Raw genomic sequence first — 20,629 nt, forward strand, 5'->3', positions numbered from 1 at the left:
CTGCTGATGGGTACTTCTGGCTGGATGCACATCACACTTAAAGGAATTGCACTGGTTGCCAATTTGCCACCAAGCCCAATTCAAGGTTTTAACATTGACTTATAAAGCCCTGAACAATCTGGTTGCCAAATACCTGAAGGAACGCCTTCTCCCATATAGACCTGGCCGTCAGTTAAGATCTGTAGGAGAGGCCCTCTTGGTAGTGCCACCATTGTCAGCAGTTAAAGGGGTAGGGGGCACGTGAGAGGGCTTTCTCTGTGGTGGCCCCTAGGTTGTGGAATGCCCTCCCCTCTGAAGTGCACCAAGCTCCGACATTGTGCACATTCAGGAGAATGATGAAGACGCACCTCTTTACCCTGGCCTTTGACTAGAGATGTAGTGGTTCTTCCCCTCAGGCACTGTATTTCTTTTTTAACTGTATTTTTGATCGTATGATGTTGAATTTTAATTATGTTTTATATCGGTTTTATTGTAACCCACTCTGAGACCTTTGGGTATAGGGTGAGCTAGAAATGTAAATAAATAAATAAATAAATATTATGTTTATCCTCACAACAACCCTGCCAGGTAGATTTTGCAGCGCCTGAGGTGAGGCACCAAATGCTGCTCCCTTGTGGAGGCCAGACCCCTTTCAAAAGTAACTCTGGGAATAGGGAAGTTTGCCAGCAGCTCTTTCACCTATCCTTGTGCTTCTTGCAAGCTTTGCAAGGAATGTGAAGAGAGATCCTCCTTGCAAAATTTGCCAGGGTTAGATTGGTCCCATAGAGCTACTTTGATGGTGATGATGGCGGGTAGGCATCTTGCTGCCCTGCTGGCACCCCAATGATCTGCTGCCTGAGGTGACTGCCTCACCTTGCTTCATGAAAGGGTCGCCCCTGGAAACAAGATATCCATTTAAGTTCATAATGGGAGCCTAGCATCTGTTCTTATGGAGCAGTCTGGAATGTTGCAAAAGACAAAAAGGCCACCAATTAGAAATATGGTTATTTAATGGAGCACCAAGTGATGCAAACTCAATTTGTGAATCTGAAAGAGTAAATGTGTTTGTGTGTGTATGTGCGTGTATGCGCTAATTGGGCAGAGTAGTGCAGCTCACTAGATGGCCTGAAGATGTGCTGGGAAGCAGATTTAGGAAATCCTGTCCTGATGAATGACTGCCTGCTCTCTTGGGCGCAAACATCCATCTAAAAGTGTATTTTGCATAATCATTTCAAGAAATATATATTTAAATTTCTCTAGGAAGAGGGGATGAGGCTTGTAATTATCCTGGAAGAGATGTCACAGGCACTGGCCAATAGGTAGCTATAACACTAGCACAACTCCTGTTCCCACAGCATTAGCACACACAATACGTGTGCTGTTGAAGACTCAGTGTTTCCAGAAACTCCTTTAGTGGCTGGAGTGCTGGGAAACTGCAATTCCCTTGCAATGGAAGAAGTGCTTGCCAAGAGAATGCCATCTGGATTCTGCACAATTAATTAGCATACAGATGTGCACAAAAATCAAAGCAGCTGTAAGGTCCTAGAAAAAAGCAGCAAGGGATACTGACAAAAACATACCATCTAGTTCTATAAATATAGCCTGGCAGATTATGGGAATCACCTCTGCTGGGCAAGTTAAGCAAAATTCATAACAACACCATTCCTCTGTGCTCACAAAGGTCAGCAATGTTTTGTATGTGCCATAAATGTACAAGCAGTTTTTCCATTCCCAGTTGTACCAAGGGAACTCATTAGTCCACAATATTTTTTTAAAGCACTAATAAAAACCCATTGGACCAAACTCAAACTCCTCATATATAGACATAACTCCCAGGACTCACTGAATTTGGTTACAGTATCAAGATAATAATTGACAGTCACAGAGTGGGGGGAAATAGGAAAGCCACAACAGTTAAAAACAGACGTCATAATATTATTCTCACACTCCTCCGCTGTAACCATTGTGGTTTCTGAGCTGTACTCTAAAGATCACATCCTGACACATTTAAATAATAAAAGGGCAAATTCATTCTCTGTCAAATGTAGTTACTGTGGGAACTGGCTTGCATAATCACACACTGAGCTTGTGAATCCCACAATCTCACTGCCTCTGGGGCATCAGGATCTTCCACAATCAGTGCTGGATGCTGAATGACATAAACATTCACCCAGTTACATTTTCCTTGGAATTACTTCATGGATTTTATTTTATTGTCTTGGCACATCCTCAGTGTGATAGAGGTTTTCAGGGGTTCTCAAGCTTGGGTCCCCAGATGTGATTGGACTACAATTCCCATCATCGCCTGCCACATGGCCAAAGATGGGAGAGACAGAGCGAGGAAGAGGGGAAGCAGTAGACCAGCAGCAGGCAGGTGGGGAGACACCTGTATGAGGCAGGATGCCTGCACTCGCCACCTGAGGTTATATTGCCTCAGTTTGTCACATGACAGAGGCGCCTTTGCTCACCTGAGGTGGGGATAACCAAGTTCAGGGATACAGTTAGCCTCAGCTAAGAATCAAGCCAGAGTGACAGGAAAGGAAAGAAATATTTCACATTCATATCTGAAAATCTGGCTGGCCTGTCTGAAGTTCCAGTGTTGCTTAATCACCAGCTGTGGTCATGACAATCCATCCCAAGGCATATGTTGAGGGATTTCAGAAGAAAGGTTGCTGAGGCAGCCTATCTATATTTTAACTAAGCCAAAGCATGTGTACATTAAATAATTGCATATTCTTCCTCCCCAACGTATGACTGCTTCCACTTCCCTCCTTCTCCTCTGTTCTCTCCACTGTGCCTATTTTCAGACTGTAAACTCCATGGACAGGAATCTGTGTAGAGCACCATCCACACAAAGCATGCTAGCTGAATGAATGAATGAATGAATGAAGAGGCAGATGGGTAGACTTGTTAACAGATATATGAGTCATAATGATAGAAGATTACTATAAGTTTCCCTAGGTATTCCTTGCATTCATGAGCCAATCCTTTAAATAGTTTCCCCCCCAGAACATGACAACTCATATTGTTTGTTTTAGAATATCCTGTCTCTGTAGCATAAGGCAACATAGCAGAATATTCTTCAACAAACTGCTTGTGTTGGAAATTCTTGCCTAATCAGTTGCATTTTCTGGAGGAATAAGATCTACCACTGGCATAGCAAATGGGGAAAAACCCATTTAGTATTCATTCATCTTTGTGAGAAACTAGTTTGGGAAATGAATAACACCTAGGGCTGCCGTCTTTGACTGGCAGAGTTCCTGTGCCGTGAATATCAGCATGCCGTTAGGATGTTTAACAATTGACGCTTTCCCCATTACTGCTTCTCCATGCTGGGGGGAAACTATATTTGTTGAATTCCTGCCTATCATATAGCACAGGAACCCTGCCAGAAAAGGAGAAAGGTGGCAACCCTAACACTAGCTCATTGAATTATTTGCCTTAGCCCCACGTTCTTAACACCTTCACTCAACTAATTCAAATTCACCATGAAACAGTCATTGCTGGAGTTGCTCCCATAGATTACATGTCACCTTTCAGCAGCCAAGTCCTTGCCTTTCCATGCTCTCTTTGCCAGACGGCAAGAGTCTTCTACTGCCTTCAACGATTGCCTGGCTAATATCCCTGGGCCAGAGCTTCAGTTTCACCTGGATGTACTGGTCATTAGACTCCGGACGACGCATCTTCTGCAATTTTATTTGATGATGTTTGTGTCTGGAAGCGGGAAAGAGGAGATCTGAAGTGCACACAGGAAAGGGAGAAGTAGCAAGAGAGAGGAATGTACTGTGTACTTCATGGATCTTGGCCATTTTATTTATTCATTCATTTATATTGATGTAAACCACTTTGGGAACTTTTGTTGAAAAGCAGTATATAAATATTTGTCGTATTCGTATTCTGTGTGTCTGCTAAGAAGGCGACTGCCTGAGCATCACAGTTTTCATTATGAAAAGAACAGATTTCTCTAGGATGCAAAGAGCAGCAATTTGAAAATATGCAAGCAGCCAGGAGGTTTTGTGGGGGGAAAAATTGGGCCCCAGGAAAGATAACTGTCAAGTTCTGTCCAGTTCACATGGAGCAAAAGCTCCTCCTCAAACTATCATACTTCGGACACATTACACAAAGACCCAACTCCCTTGAGAAGTCCATAATGCTGGGAAAAGTTGAAGGAAAGAGAAGAAGAGGACAACCAGAAGCAAGGTGGATGGGCTTGATTACAACAGCAATGAATGCACCACTGAGTGACCTAAAAAGCCAAGTTGAAGACAGATCATCCTGGAGAGAATTTATGTGGTTGCTAAGAGTTGACACCGACTTGACGGCACTTAATCAATCAGTCAATCAAAGCTGCTACCAAGAGCTTTCTACACATGATATTAATCCGGAAATTATCCTCGCTTATATTTTCAGGGCCAGTTCCAGGTTTTCAGGGGGAGGTCTGCCCCTCACATGCCTCTGAGCAAGGAGGCAGGCTAGTGACCCTGGCAAAGAACAGCCTTACCTCCACTCGCTTGCTTGCTTTCCTGCCGTCTCCCCCGGGGTGCTGTAGTGATCTGGCATAAAGGAGAGGGGCCCAAACACCCAGGAGCTCCAGTCTTCAACTCTGGCAACTGCAGCAGCAGCTGCTGCTCAGAGGTTAGTGCCAATAGGACCTTCTAAGGAGTTGGGGCCTTAGCAGCTGCCTGACACTGCCCACCTCTGTCAGCCCCACATCGGAGCTTGCATAATAGCACAAATAGACTCTGACCCAGATCTGTGGGTTTGTGGCGAGTGATCAAGAAGTATGGATCCTTCGGGATTGTGTAGGCTTCCCCCCCCCCCCCCGCCAAGTGCACCCTGGCCCAGACATGTGGGTTTGTGGTGAAATTGAGAAAATGCTTAGTATGCAGGGAGACCCCATAAGCTCATTAGGTCCTGGTTCCAAAATTACCTAGCGGCACCTCTAATTGAACCTTTGACCTTTGTATGCAAGGTACATGCTCTGCCATTGAGCTATAATCCTTCTCCATGCCACCATGCCATATTTTATATTTTAGCAACTGCTGGTGAGGATGTGGGGTGTGTGTGTGTGTGTGTGAGAGAGAGAGAGAGAGAGAGAGATGGGTGTGACACGTGTGTGTGAGAGAGTGATTGACTGATGGATTGATTGATTGAATGACCATTTTAAAATCAAAAAGGTTGCAGAGCAGTTTTAAAAATGACACCTGGAGGATAGCTGACAGGAGCTGGGCAGTACCCATTTCAGCAAACATAATCCATTAAGGTGCAATGGTGTAAATGGTTTGAGGGTGTTTTTTTTACATTTTATATCCCACTCTTCTTCCAAGGAGCCCAGAGCAGTGTACTACATACTTGAGTTTCTCCTCACAACAACCCTGTGAAGTAGGTTAGGCTGAGAGAGAAGTGACTGGCCGAGTCACCCAGCAAGTCTCATGGCTGAATGGGGATTTGAACTTGGGTTTCCCCGGTCCTAGTCCAGCACTCTAACCAATACACCACACTGGCTCTCAGATTTCAGATAATGCAGAAAGGGTCAGAGTAGAGCCAGGAAAAGAGCAGATAGAAGGATATGATTGCTGGTTAAAGAGGTCAAGTGGCAATAAGGGAGACAGGACACACCAACACTGGATAAGGGGCTCAGCATGTAGGCATGTACAGTGGGTATTGAAAAGAATCACCCCCTTTGATAGACCTTAAATTCTGGTTCCCTTACATCCTGAAATGAAAACACAAAGAAAATTCCCTTCACCAGCTGTACTTATCCAATGCAACCTATAACATCCAACTGAAAAACATCACAATTACAGTCCAGAAAAAGTGTCAGAAATAAAAAACAAGAATTACTGAGATTGAAAAAGGATCACCCCCCCAATGTCAATATTTTGTTGAACCACCTTTTGCTTTAATAACAGCCTTGAGTCTGTTGGGATACTTCTCTATCAACCTTGCACATCTAGACGGAGCAATATTTGCCCACTCCTCCATACAGAACTGTTCAAGTTTGGTCACATTGGATGGTAGGTGTTGGTGGACTGCTATCTTCAAATCTCCCCACAGATTTTCTATGGGATTTAGGTCTGGGCTCTGACTGGGCCACATGAGGACGTTCACTTTTTTATCCTTCAGCCACTGTGTGGTCAATTTTGCTGTGTGCTTCGGATCGTTGTCATGTTGAAAGGTGAATCTTCTGCCCTTCCTCAACTGTCTGGCAGAAGGTAGCAGGTTTTCTTCCAGAATCTGACGGTATTTTGCCCCATCCATTTTTCCTTCTACCCTAACGAGAGCCCCAGTCCCTGAGGCAGAGAAACACCCCCACAACAGGATGCTGCCACCTCCATGCTTCACTGTAGGTATGGTGTGTTGTGGATGGTGAGCTGCGTTGGATTTACGCCAGGTGTACTGTTTGGTGTTGAGGCCAAATAGTTCAATCTTGGTCTCATCTGACCATAAGACCTTTTTCCATTTGGCATCAGAATCTTCAAGGTGCCTTCTGGCAAAGCTCAAATGAGCTTTAATGTGGCCTTTCTTGAGAAGTGGCTTTCTCCTTGCGACCCTCCCGAACAAGCCACATCTGTGGAGCGCTCGTGAAATTGTTGTCACATGCACAGAACAACCACTCTTTGCGATGAAGTCCTTTAACTCCTTCAGAGTGGCCATTGGCCTCTTGGTAACCTCTCTTACCAGTTTCCTCCTTGCTCTTCCATCCAGTTTGGAGGGCCGACCGGATCCAGGGAGGATAGCAGTCAGTATACGCCAGATATACGCCAGTGCCAAAAGCCTCTGAGCTAAGATGGGTGAGCTGGGGTGCTTGGTTGCTAATGAAAACATAGATATAATGGGCACAATGGAAACGTGATGGAATGGTGAGAAACAGGGGGACACTGTTATTCCTCATTATAAACTCTATAAAAAGAACAGGGATAGATGGATTGGCGGTGGAGTAGCACTGTATCTATCTAATCTATCATATATATATATATACCACCTGATGTGTGTGCATCTCTAGATGGTGCACACAATTTAAAACAACAAATATAAAACAGAGTAAACACATTTTTGTGGTATAAGAAGTTAAAACAATCTCATAAGATAAAAACAAACAGTTTAAAATTAATTTTAGTTAAAAACCTGAGAAAATAGGTGTGTCTTGAGGGTCTTCCTAAAAGCAAACAGAGAAGGAGATGCTTGGATTTTGACAGGGAGCATATTCCAAAGCCCTGGGGCACCCACAGAGAAGGCCTGGTCCCGAGTCGCCACCACACAAGCCAGTGGCAACCATAACCAGACCTCTGCAGATGATCTTAATAGGTGACAGGGTTTGTGACAGAGAAGGTGCCCCTAGAGATTTACATATCAGGTGGTATAAAAATATGATAAATGAAATGACAGAGAAGGTGCTCTCTTAAATCTCAGGACCCAAGATGTTGAGGGCTGTATGTTAAAGAAAGGATAGAATCTAACAAAACAGAAAACTTAGGAAGACCAGAATCTTCCACAGAAACATTGTGGGCAACAATACAAGGCCTGTAGGGAAATGTATTAGTAGGGACTTGCTAGCTATCGTCCTCCTGATCAAAACACTGAGGTGGTTTTAAGCTTTACCACTGCCACCAAGAAGACTTTAATATTTTATCTGTCTGAGTCTACTGAAGCCTCTGTTTCATTCAAGTTAGGTAGAGTGGAAAGGCTTCTAACCATAGGATGGGGGAAACAGACAGAGGCTAAAGTTTGTTAAACTAAAAAAAATAGACAATTTTCTTTAAAATAGTTCAATGTAAAACTGTTTCTCTTTTGGAAAATTTAGTACAAAACACCAACCATATGAGCACCAGGAACAAATAAAATATGAGAAAAACACATCCAGACTAACTTGCACCTAATACTATGCATAGGGAGGCCAGCAGCGGCCCCAGTTCATCCTGCCAGCCCCCTAGCCACACCCCTGCATCTGATGTCAGATTTCAGCATCTGACATCAGATGCAGGGGGTGTGGTTTTGCTTGCAAATGGGGCCACATGCCCGTTTGTGAGTGAAATTCAGCCAGTGCAACATTTGTGGCTGGGAACGGCTCTCCCTGTCTTTAAAGGCAGGGAGAGCCGCTTCTGGCTATGCTGCAAACACAGCACTGGCCAGATTTTGCTCACAAACAGAGGGTATGGCCTCATTTGCGAGCAAAACCACACCCCTTGCGTCTGATGTCAGATGCAGGGGGTAGGGTAGTGAAATCCAAAACAGATTGTGAGGAGCGCCAAAACGATCTTTCCAAACTGGGTGAGTCAGCAGCAAAATAGTAAATGTGATTCAAGGTAAGTAAGTGCAAAATGATGCACCTTAGAGCAAAACTTCTCAAATTTCACATATACACTGATGGATTCTAAGCTGTCAGTGATTGACCAGGAGAGAGATCTTGGGACTGTGGTTCACAGCTCACTTCAAGTGTTGACTCAGTGTGTGGCAGCTGTGAAAAAGGAAAATTCCATGCTAGGGATCATTAGGAAGGCAATTGAGAACAAAACTGCTACTACTGTATCTTTATACAGATCTATGGTGTGGTCACATTTTTGCAGTACTAGGTACAGTTCTGGTCACTGTATCTCAAAATGAACTGGAAAAGGTGCAGAAAAGGGCAACCAAGATGATCAGGGGCCTTGAGCACCTTCCTTATGAGGCAAGACTACAACAGCTGGGGCTTTTGTTACATGGGAGCAAGAGCAGAAGCAGAGGTGCACTAACCCCTGGACCTTGGGAACCCTGTCCAGTCCTCCAAGGTCCAGGGGAGCCTACAAATGGCTGGGGCCAGGAGCCTCTGGCAGCTGAGCCACCCTGCACTGACCCCACCAAAGCTCTGCTTCAAAAAAAAAAAAAAATTCTATTCCTACTCCTCCTCCGTTTGCTGCTATTGTCATACTCACTGCCCCCTCCCCCAGCTATCAGTATGCACTGGCGGCACTCTCCCCCAGCTGCTTCTGTTTGCCAGTGCTGAGGGGTGGCTGGGGGAGGCGGGGAGCAGAGCAGTCCTTCTCCCCCCCCCTGGTGGCAGTGGGGTGTGAGCAGGAGAGACGCTGACCCCATCCGTTTGGACCAGCGTCTTTAAGCAACTACAAGGCGCCGCTACGCAGTTGTGATCTTCGCTAACTCGTGATGTTACAGGCTTGCGACGATCTCTAAACTGCACAGGCACACCTTGCAGTTGCTTAAAGACGCTGGCCCAAACAGATGGGGCCAGCATCTCTCCTGCTTCCACCCCACTGCCGCTGGGGGAGGGGGGGAGAAGGGGAAAGTGCTGCCCCCCCCGCAGCCACCCCTTGGCCATGCTAAGTCTATTTTTAAAAGTGGAGCTTTGGCAGGGTGGGCCCCCAAAGGATATTGGGGGGGCTCACATGGGTGGGGGCCCTCACGGCTGGGCGATCCAGGTACCCAAATTACCTTGGTGTGCCCCTGAGCAGTAGAGAGGGCATGCCCTCCCCTCTTGCCTGTGGGCTTCTCAGAGGCATCTGGTGGGCCAGTGTGTGAAACAGGATGCTGGACTAGGTGAGCCTTGGGCCTGATCTAGCAGGGCTCAGCTCTTCTTATGGCGATGCTGTTTTCTGTAGCATCTTCACAGTGGTATATTGTGCAGCTTTTACTTCCTAGTGAGTATGCTTAGCTTTGCAACAGTAGAAACAACAAAGACTGTAGCTGAGCCATTTGAATGCTGACACGTTTCTATACTGTCTGGCTACAGCAGCAGCAGTCATGGATGCAGGAGGGATCTTGGCTCAGTGGGGTTGACACCCTGTGAAGCCAAAAATGTTTCCTGAAACTGGTGCCGGACTGTGTATGTCACTGTCAAACTATTCCCTCCTCACCCCAATACAGTCCAAGTATTCCAGCAATCTTTCCAAATCCTCATAATGCTCCCAAGTGCTTTTGTTGCCTTGGGACCTTTGTGTGAGGAGATAAATGTTCAGCAACACATCCCCATTCATCTACCTCACAGGCTCCACATCTGGGAGTCTTGGAGTCAGAAACAGTCCAACGTCCACATGGTCCTTGGCCTCCTAATATTGTTTCCAAAGCTTGCAGTAGTTTGTTCTGACTTCAGAAATGATGTCTCTTCAGTTAAACAAAACACATCTAGTAGATTGCAATCAAACCATTCTCTCTCTCTCTCTCTGTCCTTTTTGTATGCCTACAACTCATAGAAGAGAAACTGGCAACATTCTCTGACATAATGGTCTATTAATACTGATGCTGCTGAGAAAAAGAGATGAAAGAGAGAAAGAAGAAAAGGAAAAGGAAAACAAGATCCTGTTTGTAATCAGGCCAGCTTCTAGAATCAGTGATTGACTTGTCACTTTCCCCATTTTAAAGCAGCTGCCATTCATTTGCTTTTGCTAATTTATTTACATTTCCACAAGCTTTAAATTGTCTAGTATTGAAGCTTATTGTAAACAAACAAGCAAACAAACAAAAATCAGTTTGTGGCAAAACAACTACCATTAAATCCCAAATGAAAAGGAGGCTTCTTGAAAATTTGCCAGTTGGCAAGCGAGGGAATCTTTTGCATAAGACTTTTTTCTCTGCAGGGATCAGATGGATTCAGGGCCGGCCCCACTATGAAGCAGGGTGATGCGGGCCAATCCAGGCATCAGATGACGGGCCAGTTCTCAGGGCAACACAGCAGCCATTCCAGCATCCTCCTCATGGACAGCCTGCAGAGGCAGGTGGGCATATAGCAGCACACCACTTCTCCTGATCCCCTTCTTTCCTTTTCTATGAGGAAGGAAGGAAGGAAGGAAGGAAGGAAGGAAGGAAGGGTGCAATGTTAACAGAAAGAAAGAGAAAGGGGAAGGGAAGGAATTGGGAGAAGGGGCAGCCCTTTCATGAGGTAAAGTGAGGTGGTTGCCCCAGGCAGCAGTTGACTGGGGTGCCATGAGGGCAGCAAGTGGGAATGTACTGAAACATGATTTGGCTTCCGAATCATGGCACAATCCCTTTAAAACTGAGGGCTTCCATAGCCCCTTTAACATGGAGGAGAGCAGATCTATTCCCGAAAATGGCCCGAAAAGAATCACTGACCCCGAATCCACGGGCAGTCACAGTGCCTGTGCTGCAACATCATCACTGGCATGCTCTCTCTCACACAATTATGACTCCTTAATCCAGCACTGCCACAGTTGCCACAGCAGCCAGCAAGCATAGCCATAAGCTTAACTAGAAAAACTTTCTTCATCACGTTTTAACTGAATAAATCTTGCAATGCGTACTGTAGAGCAGACCAGGGCAGCGAGTGAAACACAAGTTAGTCTCAAGGCCAGACATGGAGCTCACCACAGCAATAATCAAGAAATATTACACAAGTACACATAGAGCTGAGCTACTGCAGCACACACTGCTCAACACTGCTGCAGGGCTTGGTGGGCACCTCCCATACACGTGGCAAGTTGCCAAGACATCCCTCCATGAACCACTAGGTGGAATGCCAAGGTGGAACCACTGGCTCACTTGGCCCTGCCAGGGACACCACGCTACTGGACCGGGAAGTGGTGGTGATGCTGCTGGTAGGGGTGGACTGCGCACTAGCACAGGTGATCCAGAACCCTCCTCCTGGTTGTTATTAATTCAATTTCTACACCGCCCTTCCAAAAATGGCTCAGGGTGGTGTACACAGAGAAATAATATATAAATAAGATGGATCCCTTCCCCAAAGGGCTCACAATCTAAAAAGAAACATAAGACAGACACCAGCAACAGTCACTGGAGGTACTGTGCTGGGGTGGATAGGGCCAATTACTCTCCCCCTGCTAAATAAAGAGAATCACCACATTAAAAGGTGCCTCTTTGCCAAGTTAGCAGGGTTGTGTCCCAGCTTCCTATCCTCTGCAACCAGGAATTTCTCCACCTGAGCAGCTGGTCAGGGGGGTGGCCTTTTGTCCTTACATCACATAGGCAGGACAAGATACGTGCTGCCGATGCACCCAAGAGTGTGCTGAGCCAATCCACCACTCTAGACCTCAGTCGACCTGACAAAACAATTACTTTGCCAGTGGTCAGCATGGCCTGGAGCTCACCCACTGTCTTCTCGAGGAGAAGAGCAGCAGGCAAAACCTGGCTCAGTGTTGCTGTATCAGCACACAAGCTGTTTGTGGCAACAAAGAATGGCTTGAGTACCAAGATAAAACTTGGAAAGGAGCACCCAGTACTGGCTGGATAGGATGTATACTTACAAGCCACACCTCCTTGTCAGGGCATGGATGGGCCACTCTTGCTCCTGCAGGTGCTGGAGCAATAGAAAGGTGGAGTTCCATTGGGTGGATCAGGTGTTTAGGTCGGTGGAGCTCAAGCTGCCTGTCTTTGAGCATCCGCCTACCCTTTTCGCTCTGGTGGAAGAAAACTGCTATATTGTGACAGCTCTCCACAAAAGCAGCTGTGGCAGCAGCAGGATGGTGCCCAGCACCTACAGTAGGATGTCTCACCTGGCTGCAGCCCTAGAATGGCCAAGCATCTCCAACATGACCAGGTTCAGAATGTATGCCACACAATGGTTTGACACAAACTGACCCTGCTCGGCTGTCTTATGTTGGCAGCACTGTCAGTAACCATGAACCCTGGGCAAAGATTTGGCTGCCCAGACAGACATCCCACCCCACACCTGATGATCCACGGCAGCTGACAACATCTGTCGTATAGTCAGCGTCCAACACCTCCACATGCAGCACAGCCTACTCATGCTTTGCTGCATGAGAGGAGCTAGCCACATCACCAGCAGCATATGTCCCTTTGTTCTTCTGCCCCCACCTCCCACTGGGACTGCTCCACAGATCCGCAATGGTGCACACTGGTGTCAGGTGCTGCTGTGCGCAGCAGCCCTGACATGATCTCCCTGCACACCTGGTACAGGGAGGGCACTACCTAAGGTGGTGCATGAGGGGATGTTGTAGTCAGGGGCAAGCAAATGGAGCAGCTGGTGTTCTCCACCACCTGGAATGGCTGGTTGTCAAAAGCCATCATCTCCCCAATGGCCCTGGGTGATGAGAGGAGGTTCTGGGTGACCAGACCGCTTGGCCAACAACTGCACCCACTGTGCAGGCAACTTCCTCTGCTTGGGAGCAGGTGTCTTGCCACTCGTCAAGGACACACCAGGCCTATTGCTGCCAGCAGGAGCAGGGACTCCCAGGTGATGGATGCTGCAGCACCTGCAACATCATAAGATAGACAGACAGTTCTAGGTTGTTGAAGTCATGTCCAAATCTGGTCAGTGGCTTTAGATCAGTCTTCAGCTGGTGGTAGCCTATCTTGAAGGAGCAGCTTGCTCCTAGATTGGGATCAGAGCAATCTCTCTACTGAGGGTAGATCCCAGGAAAGCATAGAGTAACCCCCCACCATTTCATCACAGCCATTTAGTAAGATTCATGGCTGAAAAGGGATTTGGCTCTCAACCTAGTCCAATACTATAACCCAGGAGTTTTCAAATTTTGGTCCTCAAATTTTGTCTGGCTACAACTGTAACCCCATCCACAATGGCCTTGGCCATTGTAGCTGGGGATGCAATGGGGGGTTGGAATCCAACAACATCTGGAGGTGCAAGTTTGAGAACCCCTGCTCTAACCACTACACCTTCTCTCTACAAAATACATGTAAATGCATTTAGATGAGCAGTCTGTCTGGAGAAGGAGCCTGAAGCCAATTATCTTACTCACATGAATATATTTTCAAGCCGTAAATTAATGGAATAATTTTTTCTTCTTCAAATAACTTCCTGGACAGCTGGGCACCAACGTTTCTATGTACGGATGCCTTTTGTTTGTATGACTCCTGGTAGCAACAAAGATATTTAATTATTGTAAATTGACTTTGCAATGTATTCATCTTCTAATGACACAAAACTGGCTGCCATCAAAAGCTCACGAAAATGTTTCACTGTGTGCTTGCCTGGTCTAGAATTTTTAAAGGGTACTATTTTGAAACCAAAGCTGATTAACCCCATTTTAAGGTTATTGTAAATGGAAAACATTAGCAATATGTGGATTAATTGTATTGGGCGTCTGTGGAGAAAGCTTAACTGTATTCACATGGCATAAAAGAGAATTTGTCTTATATATTCTGACCTACTCAGCTACTTAGCTTACTCAGCTTAGCACAAATGGTCTTGTAGCCTAGCCCTATCAATTTCTTTACTCACTTCACTATCACGTGCTAAAGCCCCTCTCATCTGCATGAACTGAAGTTAACTAAGCTGGTTGCCCCATTCCAGGGAGGCTTCCAGGTGATAAAGTTATGTGTGGATCAAGCATTTATTCCCTTCCCCATCAGAACTTGAAACTTTTTGAGCTCCTTGCTAGCTTTCACTTCACGTGTTTCTTTTAGGCAAAATTTCCTTTCCTTCCCCCCCAAACATATTAAATGTAGATCTATGAATCTAGACATAGGTATATGACTGTTAATCATGGTGTAAGGTAAAGTGTGCCATCAAGTCGATTTCGACTTCTGGCATCCACAGAGGCTTGTGGTTTTATTTGGTACAATACAGGAGAAATTTACCATTGCCTCCTCCTGTGCAGTATGAGATGATGCCTTTCAGCATCTTCCTATATCACTGCTGCCCAATATAGTACCAGTGGGGATTTGAACCGGCAACCTTCTGCTTGCTAGTCAAGCATTTTCCCGTTGCGCCACTTAAGGTGGACAGTTATGGTGTACTATATGAATAATAATTTGTTATATTGTTTATTGTGTATATGTTATTAGAAAGTAAGGTCCATTATGTTTCTGTGTCAAGTGTGTGTGTGTGTGTGTGTGTGTGTGTGTGTGTACGTGCGCCATGACTGGATGTTCCAGTGAATTGGATGTAACTTTAATTCTTTATCCATATACTATGCTGTTTGATATGGCTGAATATACTATGTATTTTTCCTCTGTAAGTTTCCTTATTGTAAAGCAATGTACTGTAAGATGTTGGTTCTCATTAAAATTCCATTTACCCATCAAAACTGCTGGGCAGCTTCAGTGTTGGGGTTATATGAAGAAGGGGGGGTGAGAAAGATCTACAAACCCCACCCCCAGTTCTTGACAAATTATGCCCTCCCTGTGTAACATTATAAAACGAAGGAGACTATCACAAAAGGTAAGGAGTCCAGGCCCACTCTGCCTCCCCTATAACTGGATCACTGGATAGCCTCCAGTTTGTGGGGATCATGTGATTTTAAAGAGCCAATCATGTGCTCCCACCTGCTCAAAAAGCCCCAAGTTACATGGTATTCTGTGCAGCATGTTGCTGAGGGAAAACACCAGATGCATGGATTTTCTGTGACTATCAGAGTGTGGGAAAGCAAAGGAGGAAACTCCACAAAAATAATGGGGATACGTTTTGCATATCCATTCAGGGCCTGAAGCATTAATAAAATCAAATCAGCAAGGGTTACCTAAACCTCTGTTACAGCAAGACAACTCAAGACTTTTCTTGAATGAACTGTGCAAACTGTTCCAAATTCTTATTTTACTGCATTAGGCCATTGTGTTCTCTTTTTTCTTTGCACAGCCAGAGAACATGAAAAAACATAGAGATATAAATAAATGCTTCACTGTGACATTTTCGGTTGAATTACCAGCACTTAAATATTTCTGACAAGGCAAGAAGCCGGACATCAGCTTGCCAAGCAGCCAATCACCATAATTTTCTTAATTACGCAAAACAATGACTTAAAGTTAAAATATCACATCTTGTCCAGGTCAATTCTTGTTCTGTTTGTTTTTATAAAGGCTAAGTAACCTGTCTTAGTTAACAAGCATTTGTGTATGATGGAATATTCAGCAACACCATGTATAGTCACTCTCTTTTTCCATGTATGAATTCTGCTTTTTTATACGTGTGTGTGTGTGTGTTGGTTTAAAAACTTTAGGAAATAAATGTTAAAGAGCAACCTGGAACATGGCTGGCATAGCTGAATCAAGAAAAAGTTCTGGAAAACTAGGGACAGTCCAGTCAAGTTTCAGGAACGAAAGCAAATGTGCTGTCTGGAATGATGAACCATCAAGATGAAACACAGCCAAGAAACTCTGATCAGGAACCATTAGTCATCTTGTCAGCTGCCTTTCCTGCTTCCTTCTACAGGGTTGCTAAGATGCTGGAGTCCAGAGAGCTTGGAAGTTCAAGTAGTATCAGAGATGTGCTTATGTTCCAGGACTAGGCAAGGGTGAGGAGCACTTCCCACCATCTGTTCACCTTAAGTACACTTAAATGATTCCCTGAAATCTAGAACGTCTGCTATAACACCCTGATCCAGACCTCTGTATGTGTGCACAGTGCACACTCAGCAGAACTTGTTTTGCCTTTCTGTTAGAATTGCTCTCACAAAAATCACTATATGAATACAAGCCATCAACAAATACAAATGAACATTTACTAAAAGGTAACATATCATCATATTTTATTTATTTATTTATTTAAAATATGTATATACCACCCAAAACTTAGGTCCCTAGGTGGTTTACAATCAAAATATGATTGTGGCCATTGGGTAAGCCAAGGTATCCGCAGCTTCGAAGGGATGAGCAAAAGTTTTCTATGCTCCCACCTCCCCAGATTTCTGTGCAAGTGGTATGTATATACATATAGGTTGGGTAATGAATCCAGAATAGTACTGCAACCAAATATCCCTCATATTTGCAGTCTTTAACAGGCCCCCCCTCTACCACATTTCTCTTTGGGGGGGAATCAAAATGACAATATTATACAAAAAAATCAAATAGTGGATTCGAAATGAAGCATGCAGTTCAAGAGCATGTATGCAAAATATGCAGATTTGTACATAGAAGAATTTGCATTTTTTTATTTTTAGTGTGTAACCAGACCTGTTTTCTTGGTGAAAAAAATTATCAATATTCTTTGGTGCAGCCTTTCTCTGTTATTAAAAGAGAAACTCCCCCCAGCCCCATCTATACCTCAATTCCTTTTTCTCCATACTTTATATAGCTTGTAAATCCAGAATATGTATGTGTAATTATAGATAGATAGATGTAATATAATAAACATGAAAACAACATACACATATAAAACCCAAAACAGCCCAATCGCTTAAAAAACAGTCTAGAAAGATGTGCTTTGTACTTTCCCTCCAAAATTAAATGTGATATGCATTCAAATACCTCCTTGGGAAGCTCATTCTACAGTATGAGAGGCTACAACAGAAAAGGCCCTGCTTCCCCCCCATACTACAAGCAATTTAAACTACTTTGATAGATTGAATTCAGAGTAGACCATCTTCTAATTCATATCCTCTCTCTGATTGCTTTAACATCTAAATGCAATTTTTATTTTAAATGCTGAATATATTCCTTATTTCTCCATTTCAGACTGTTAGCCCTCTGGGGTTAGGGAGCCATCTTATTTATTTATTATTTCTCTGTGTAAACCGCCCTGAGCCATTTTTGGAAGGGCAGTATAGAAATTGAGTAAATAATAATAATAATAATAATAATAATAATAAATAAATAATTTTCTTAAATTCATCTGATTTTAAAAGAACTTAACAAAATTCACACAAACATCCTATTACTTTGCCTGATGCCAAAGGCTGCAATCGCAAAGCACACCAACTTGGAAGAAAGATCCACTTAAATTAACAGGACATTCTTCCAAGCAAGTGTGCTTAGAATGGGCATACTAACAATTTGTATATCACCTGCACGGACTATAAAATATGCCACCATGTGAAGAACTGTGTGATTTAGTAAATCTTATAGCTCCCAGCACCATCCTTGGCTCCTAGCTGAACATTTGGTTCTTGGAATCTGAGTAGAAACAAGAGACAGCTGTGGTTATTTCTATGAGAACCCAGAATTTTAAAAGGTAGAAACTTCAGGCCAAACTGAACATCACCTTAATCATGAAGTTGCTATTAAAAAACTCCTTGCATGTTACTTCTGCCTCCCACACCATACACAAGTGGACAAATGTGTTGGTACTCGTCCACGAAAAAAGAAGAACCCACAATAGTCTCTGAAATAATTTGAAACTGACAAAAGTAATTGGCACCCATCAATGTTTATTCCACATTTAACAAAAATCAGTCTTTGCTTTAGAATTTTGATGCAACAGAATAATTCAAATAATAACACAAATGAAAATGGCATGGACAAAAATGATGGGATCCTTAACCTAATATTTTGTTGCACAACTTTTAGAGGCAATTACTGCAAACAAGCAATTCCCATAGCTCTCAATGAGACTTCTGCATCTGTCAACAGGTAGTTTGGCCCACTCTTCCTGAGCAAACTGCTCCAGCTGTGTCAGGTTTGAAGGGTGCCTTCTCCAGACTGCATGTTTCAGGTCTTTCCATCGATGTTTGATAGGATTCAAATCAGGGCTCATAGAAAGCCACTTCAGAATAGTCCATTGTTTTGTTCTTAGCCATTCTTGGGTGCTTTTAACTATTTGTTTTGGGTCATTATCCTGTTGGAGGATCCATGACCTGCGACTAAGACAGAGCTTTCTGACACTGGGCAGTACGTTTCACTCCAGAATGTCTTGATAATCTTGAGATTTCATTGTTCCCTGCACAGACTCAAGGCACCCCGTGCCAGATGCAGCAAAGCAGCCACAAAACATAACCGAGCCTCCTCCATGTTTCACAGTAGGTATGGTGTTCTTTTCTTTGAACGCTTCATTTTATCATCTGTGGACATAGAGCCGATGTAACTTGCCAAAAAGCTCCAGTTTTGTCTCATCTGTCCAAAGGACATTCTCCCAGAAGCATTGTGGCTTGTCAATATGCATTTTAACAAATTCCAGTCTGGCTTTTTGATGTTTTTCTTTCAATAGTGGAATTCTCCTGGGTCTTCTTCCATTGAGCCCACTGTCACTCAAAAAGCAATGGATGGTGCGATCAGACACTGATGGACCTTGGACTTGGACTTCAGCTTGTATCTCTCTGGAAGTTGTTCTTGGATTTTTGTCTACCATTCTCACTATCCTTCTGCCCCTTGTGGGGTGGATTTTCCTCTTGAGGCCGCGTACGGGGAGGCTGGCTACAGTTCCATGGACCTTGAACTTCTTAATAATATTTGCAACTGTTGTCACAGGAATATCACACTGCTTGGAAATGGTCTTATAGCCTTTGCCTTTAACATGCTTGTGTATAATTTTCTTTCGATCTCCTCAGACAACTCTCTCCTTTGCTTTCTCTGGTCCATGTTCATTGTGGGACACATGATGATACCAAACAGCAGAGTGACTACTTTTCTCCATTTAAATAGGCTGAATCACTGATTGCGCAATTGGAGACATGTGTGATACTAATTAAAGAAAACAACTAATTTGAAAAATCACTCTAATCCAATTATTTATGATATTTCTAGGGGTACCAACAAATGTGTCCAGGCCACTTTAGAATATCTTTGTAGAAAAAGCAATATCTCTTTTCACACTTGCTTTGCTTTATACATGGGACAATTGCTTTTCATGAGAAATAAAACACTTTTTCAATGAGCTGTAAGGGTGCCACCAAATTTGTCCGTGTGTATATTACATCCAATAGAACCTATCCATATTCTGATGGCCTGGTTCACACAATCGTTCAAAGAATAGGTTTAAGGTTAGTAACCAACATCAGCTTGATTGTGTGAACCCACACTAAGTTAACCAGTGCTGGTTTGTGTCCTGAAGTGAATCAGATTCCTGCCACAGATTGTGATGTACCCTTCATGGGCCTCCCAACCGGTTCGTAAGACTGGTGGTTTGGCCGGTTTGAAGGTGGAGGAGGGGATAACATTAAGGACTGGGGAGGGTGCTCCCCCCATGTTTTCCGCACTGGTGCTGTTCTCAGAAACACATGTTGCTGCTGCGCATGTGCACATTGCACTTACTCGCGCACAGCAACCACTTCTGGTCCATGACATACCGGGGCAGCAAGGAGGTACACTGCTGCCCCAGCAGGACTGTTTTTGAAAACAGCACCAGCAGGGTAAACGCCGGGGGCGGGGAGCATCTTCCCCAGTCCTTAAAATTATCCCTGCTCACCAGTTTCACGCACATACTAATTGTGCCTATCACGATTACACTAATGTTGGTTGTCTACTTTAAATTAGATTTGAATGACTACATAACCCCAGGATGATGTCGGGCTATGGGAAAGGTTTACTAGACATTATAAAAAGGAAGGAGGAGCTTGCTATATATCTAGTGACCAAGAGCCGGACTAATACTATGCTTATTCAACAAAGTTGTGTTATTGCAAGAAAATTCCATAGTTCTATGAAGACATGAGGATTTTTGAAAATGCACTATTGAGCAAAAGTTCCCTTTAAAATGAGATGTGCTACAAGTTGTGTTCCTGTTGTGCAACACTAGAACACATGCTCCAGACCTACCAAAACTAGCGAGTGTAGCAGTCTTATGCTAGTGCAATGGCAGTCAGGATGTCTGCTGCTGTGTTCTGTGGTGAAGGCCATGTAGTCCCCTGATTTAGGCCATGTAGTCCCAATGGTTAGCAGATAGGGATGTGCACGGAACAAGGCAGGGGTGGTTCAGTGGCGGGGTGCGTGTGCTGCTTTAAGAGCAGGGGAGGGTCAGATGGGCCTGCATGCGCCAGGCACGGGTGCACGTACGGTGCAACATGTGTGCTCCTGTGCCTGGTACATATAGGCGCGGATATTTCTGGTTGTATCCGGT

General features: G+C 44.3%; 1 protein-coding gene across 2 annotated transcripts in view; it reads right to left on the minus strand.

Moving 5' to 3' along the window:
- Positions 1-2,151: 2,151 nt before the first annotated feature.
- SLC38A9 (solute carrier family 38 member 9) overlaps positions 2,152-20,629 on the minus strand; it is a 110,578-nt gene continuing 92,100 nt past the window's right edge. Inside the window, exons 17-18 of one of the 2 annotated variants that reach the window (XM_053298268.1) lie at positions 13,662-13,776; positions 5,719-6,794 (exon numbers count right to left, since the gene is read on the minus strand). The gene's annotated coding sequence lies outside the window, so the exon portion shown is untranslated. Of the gene's footprint in view, positions 3,716-5,718; positions 6,795-13,661; positions 13,777-20,629 lie in introns of those variants that run through there. The other variant, XM_053298267.1, reaches the window with a different exon arrangement.

This window comes from Hemicordylus capensis, chromosome 2 (assembly GCF_027244095.1).
Source record: "Hemicordylus capensis ecotype Gifberg chromosome 2, rHemCap1.1.pri, whole genome shotgun sequence".
In the NCBI taxonomy this organism is placed as follows: Eukaryota; Metazoa; Chordata; class Lepidosauria; order Squamata; family Cordylidae; genus Hemicordylus; species Hemicordylus capensis.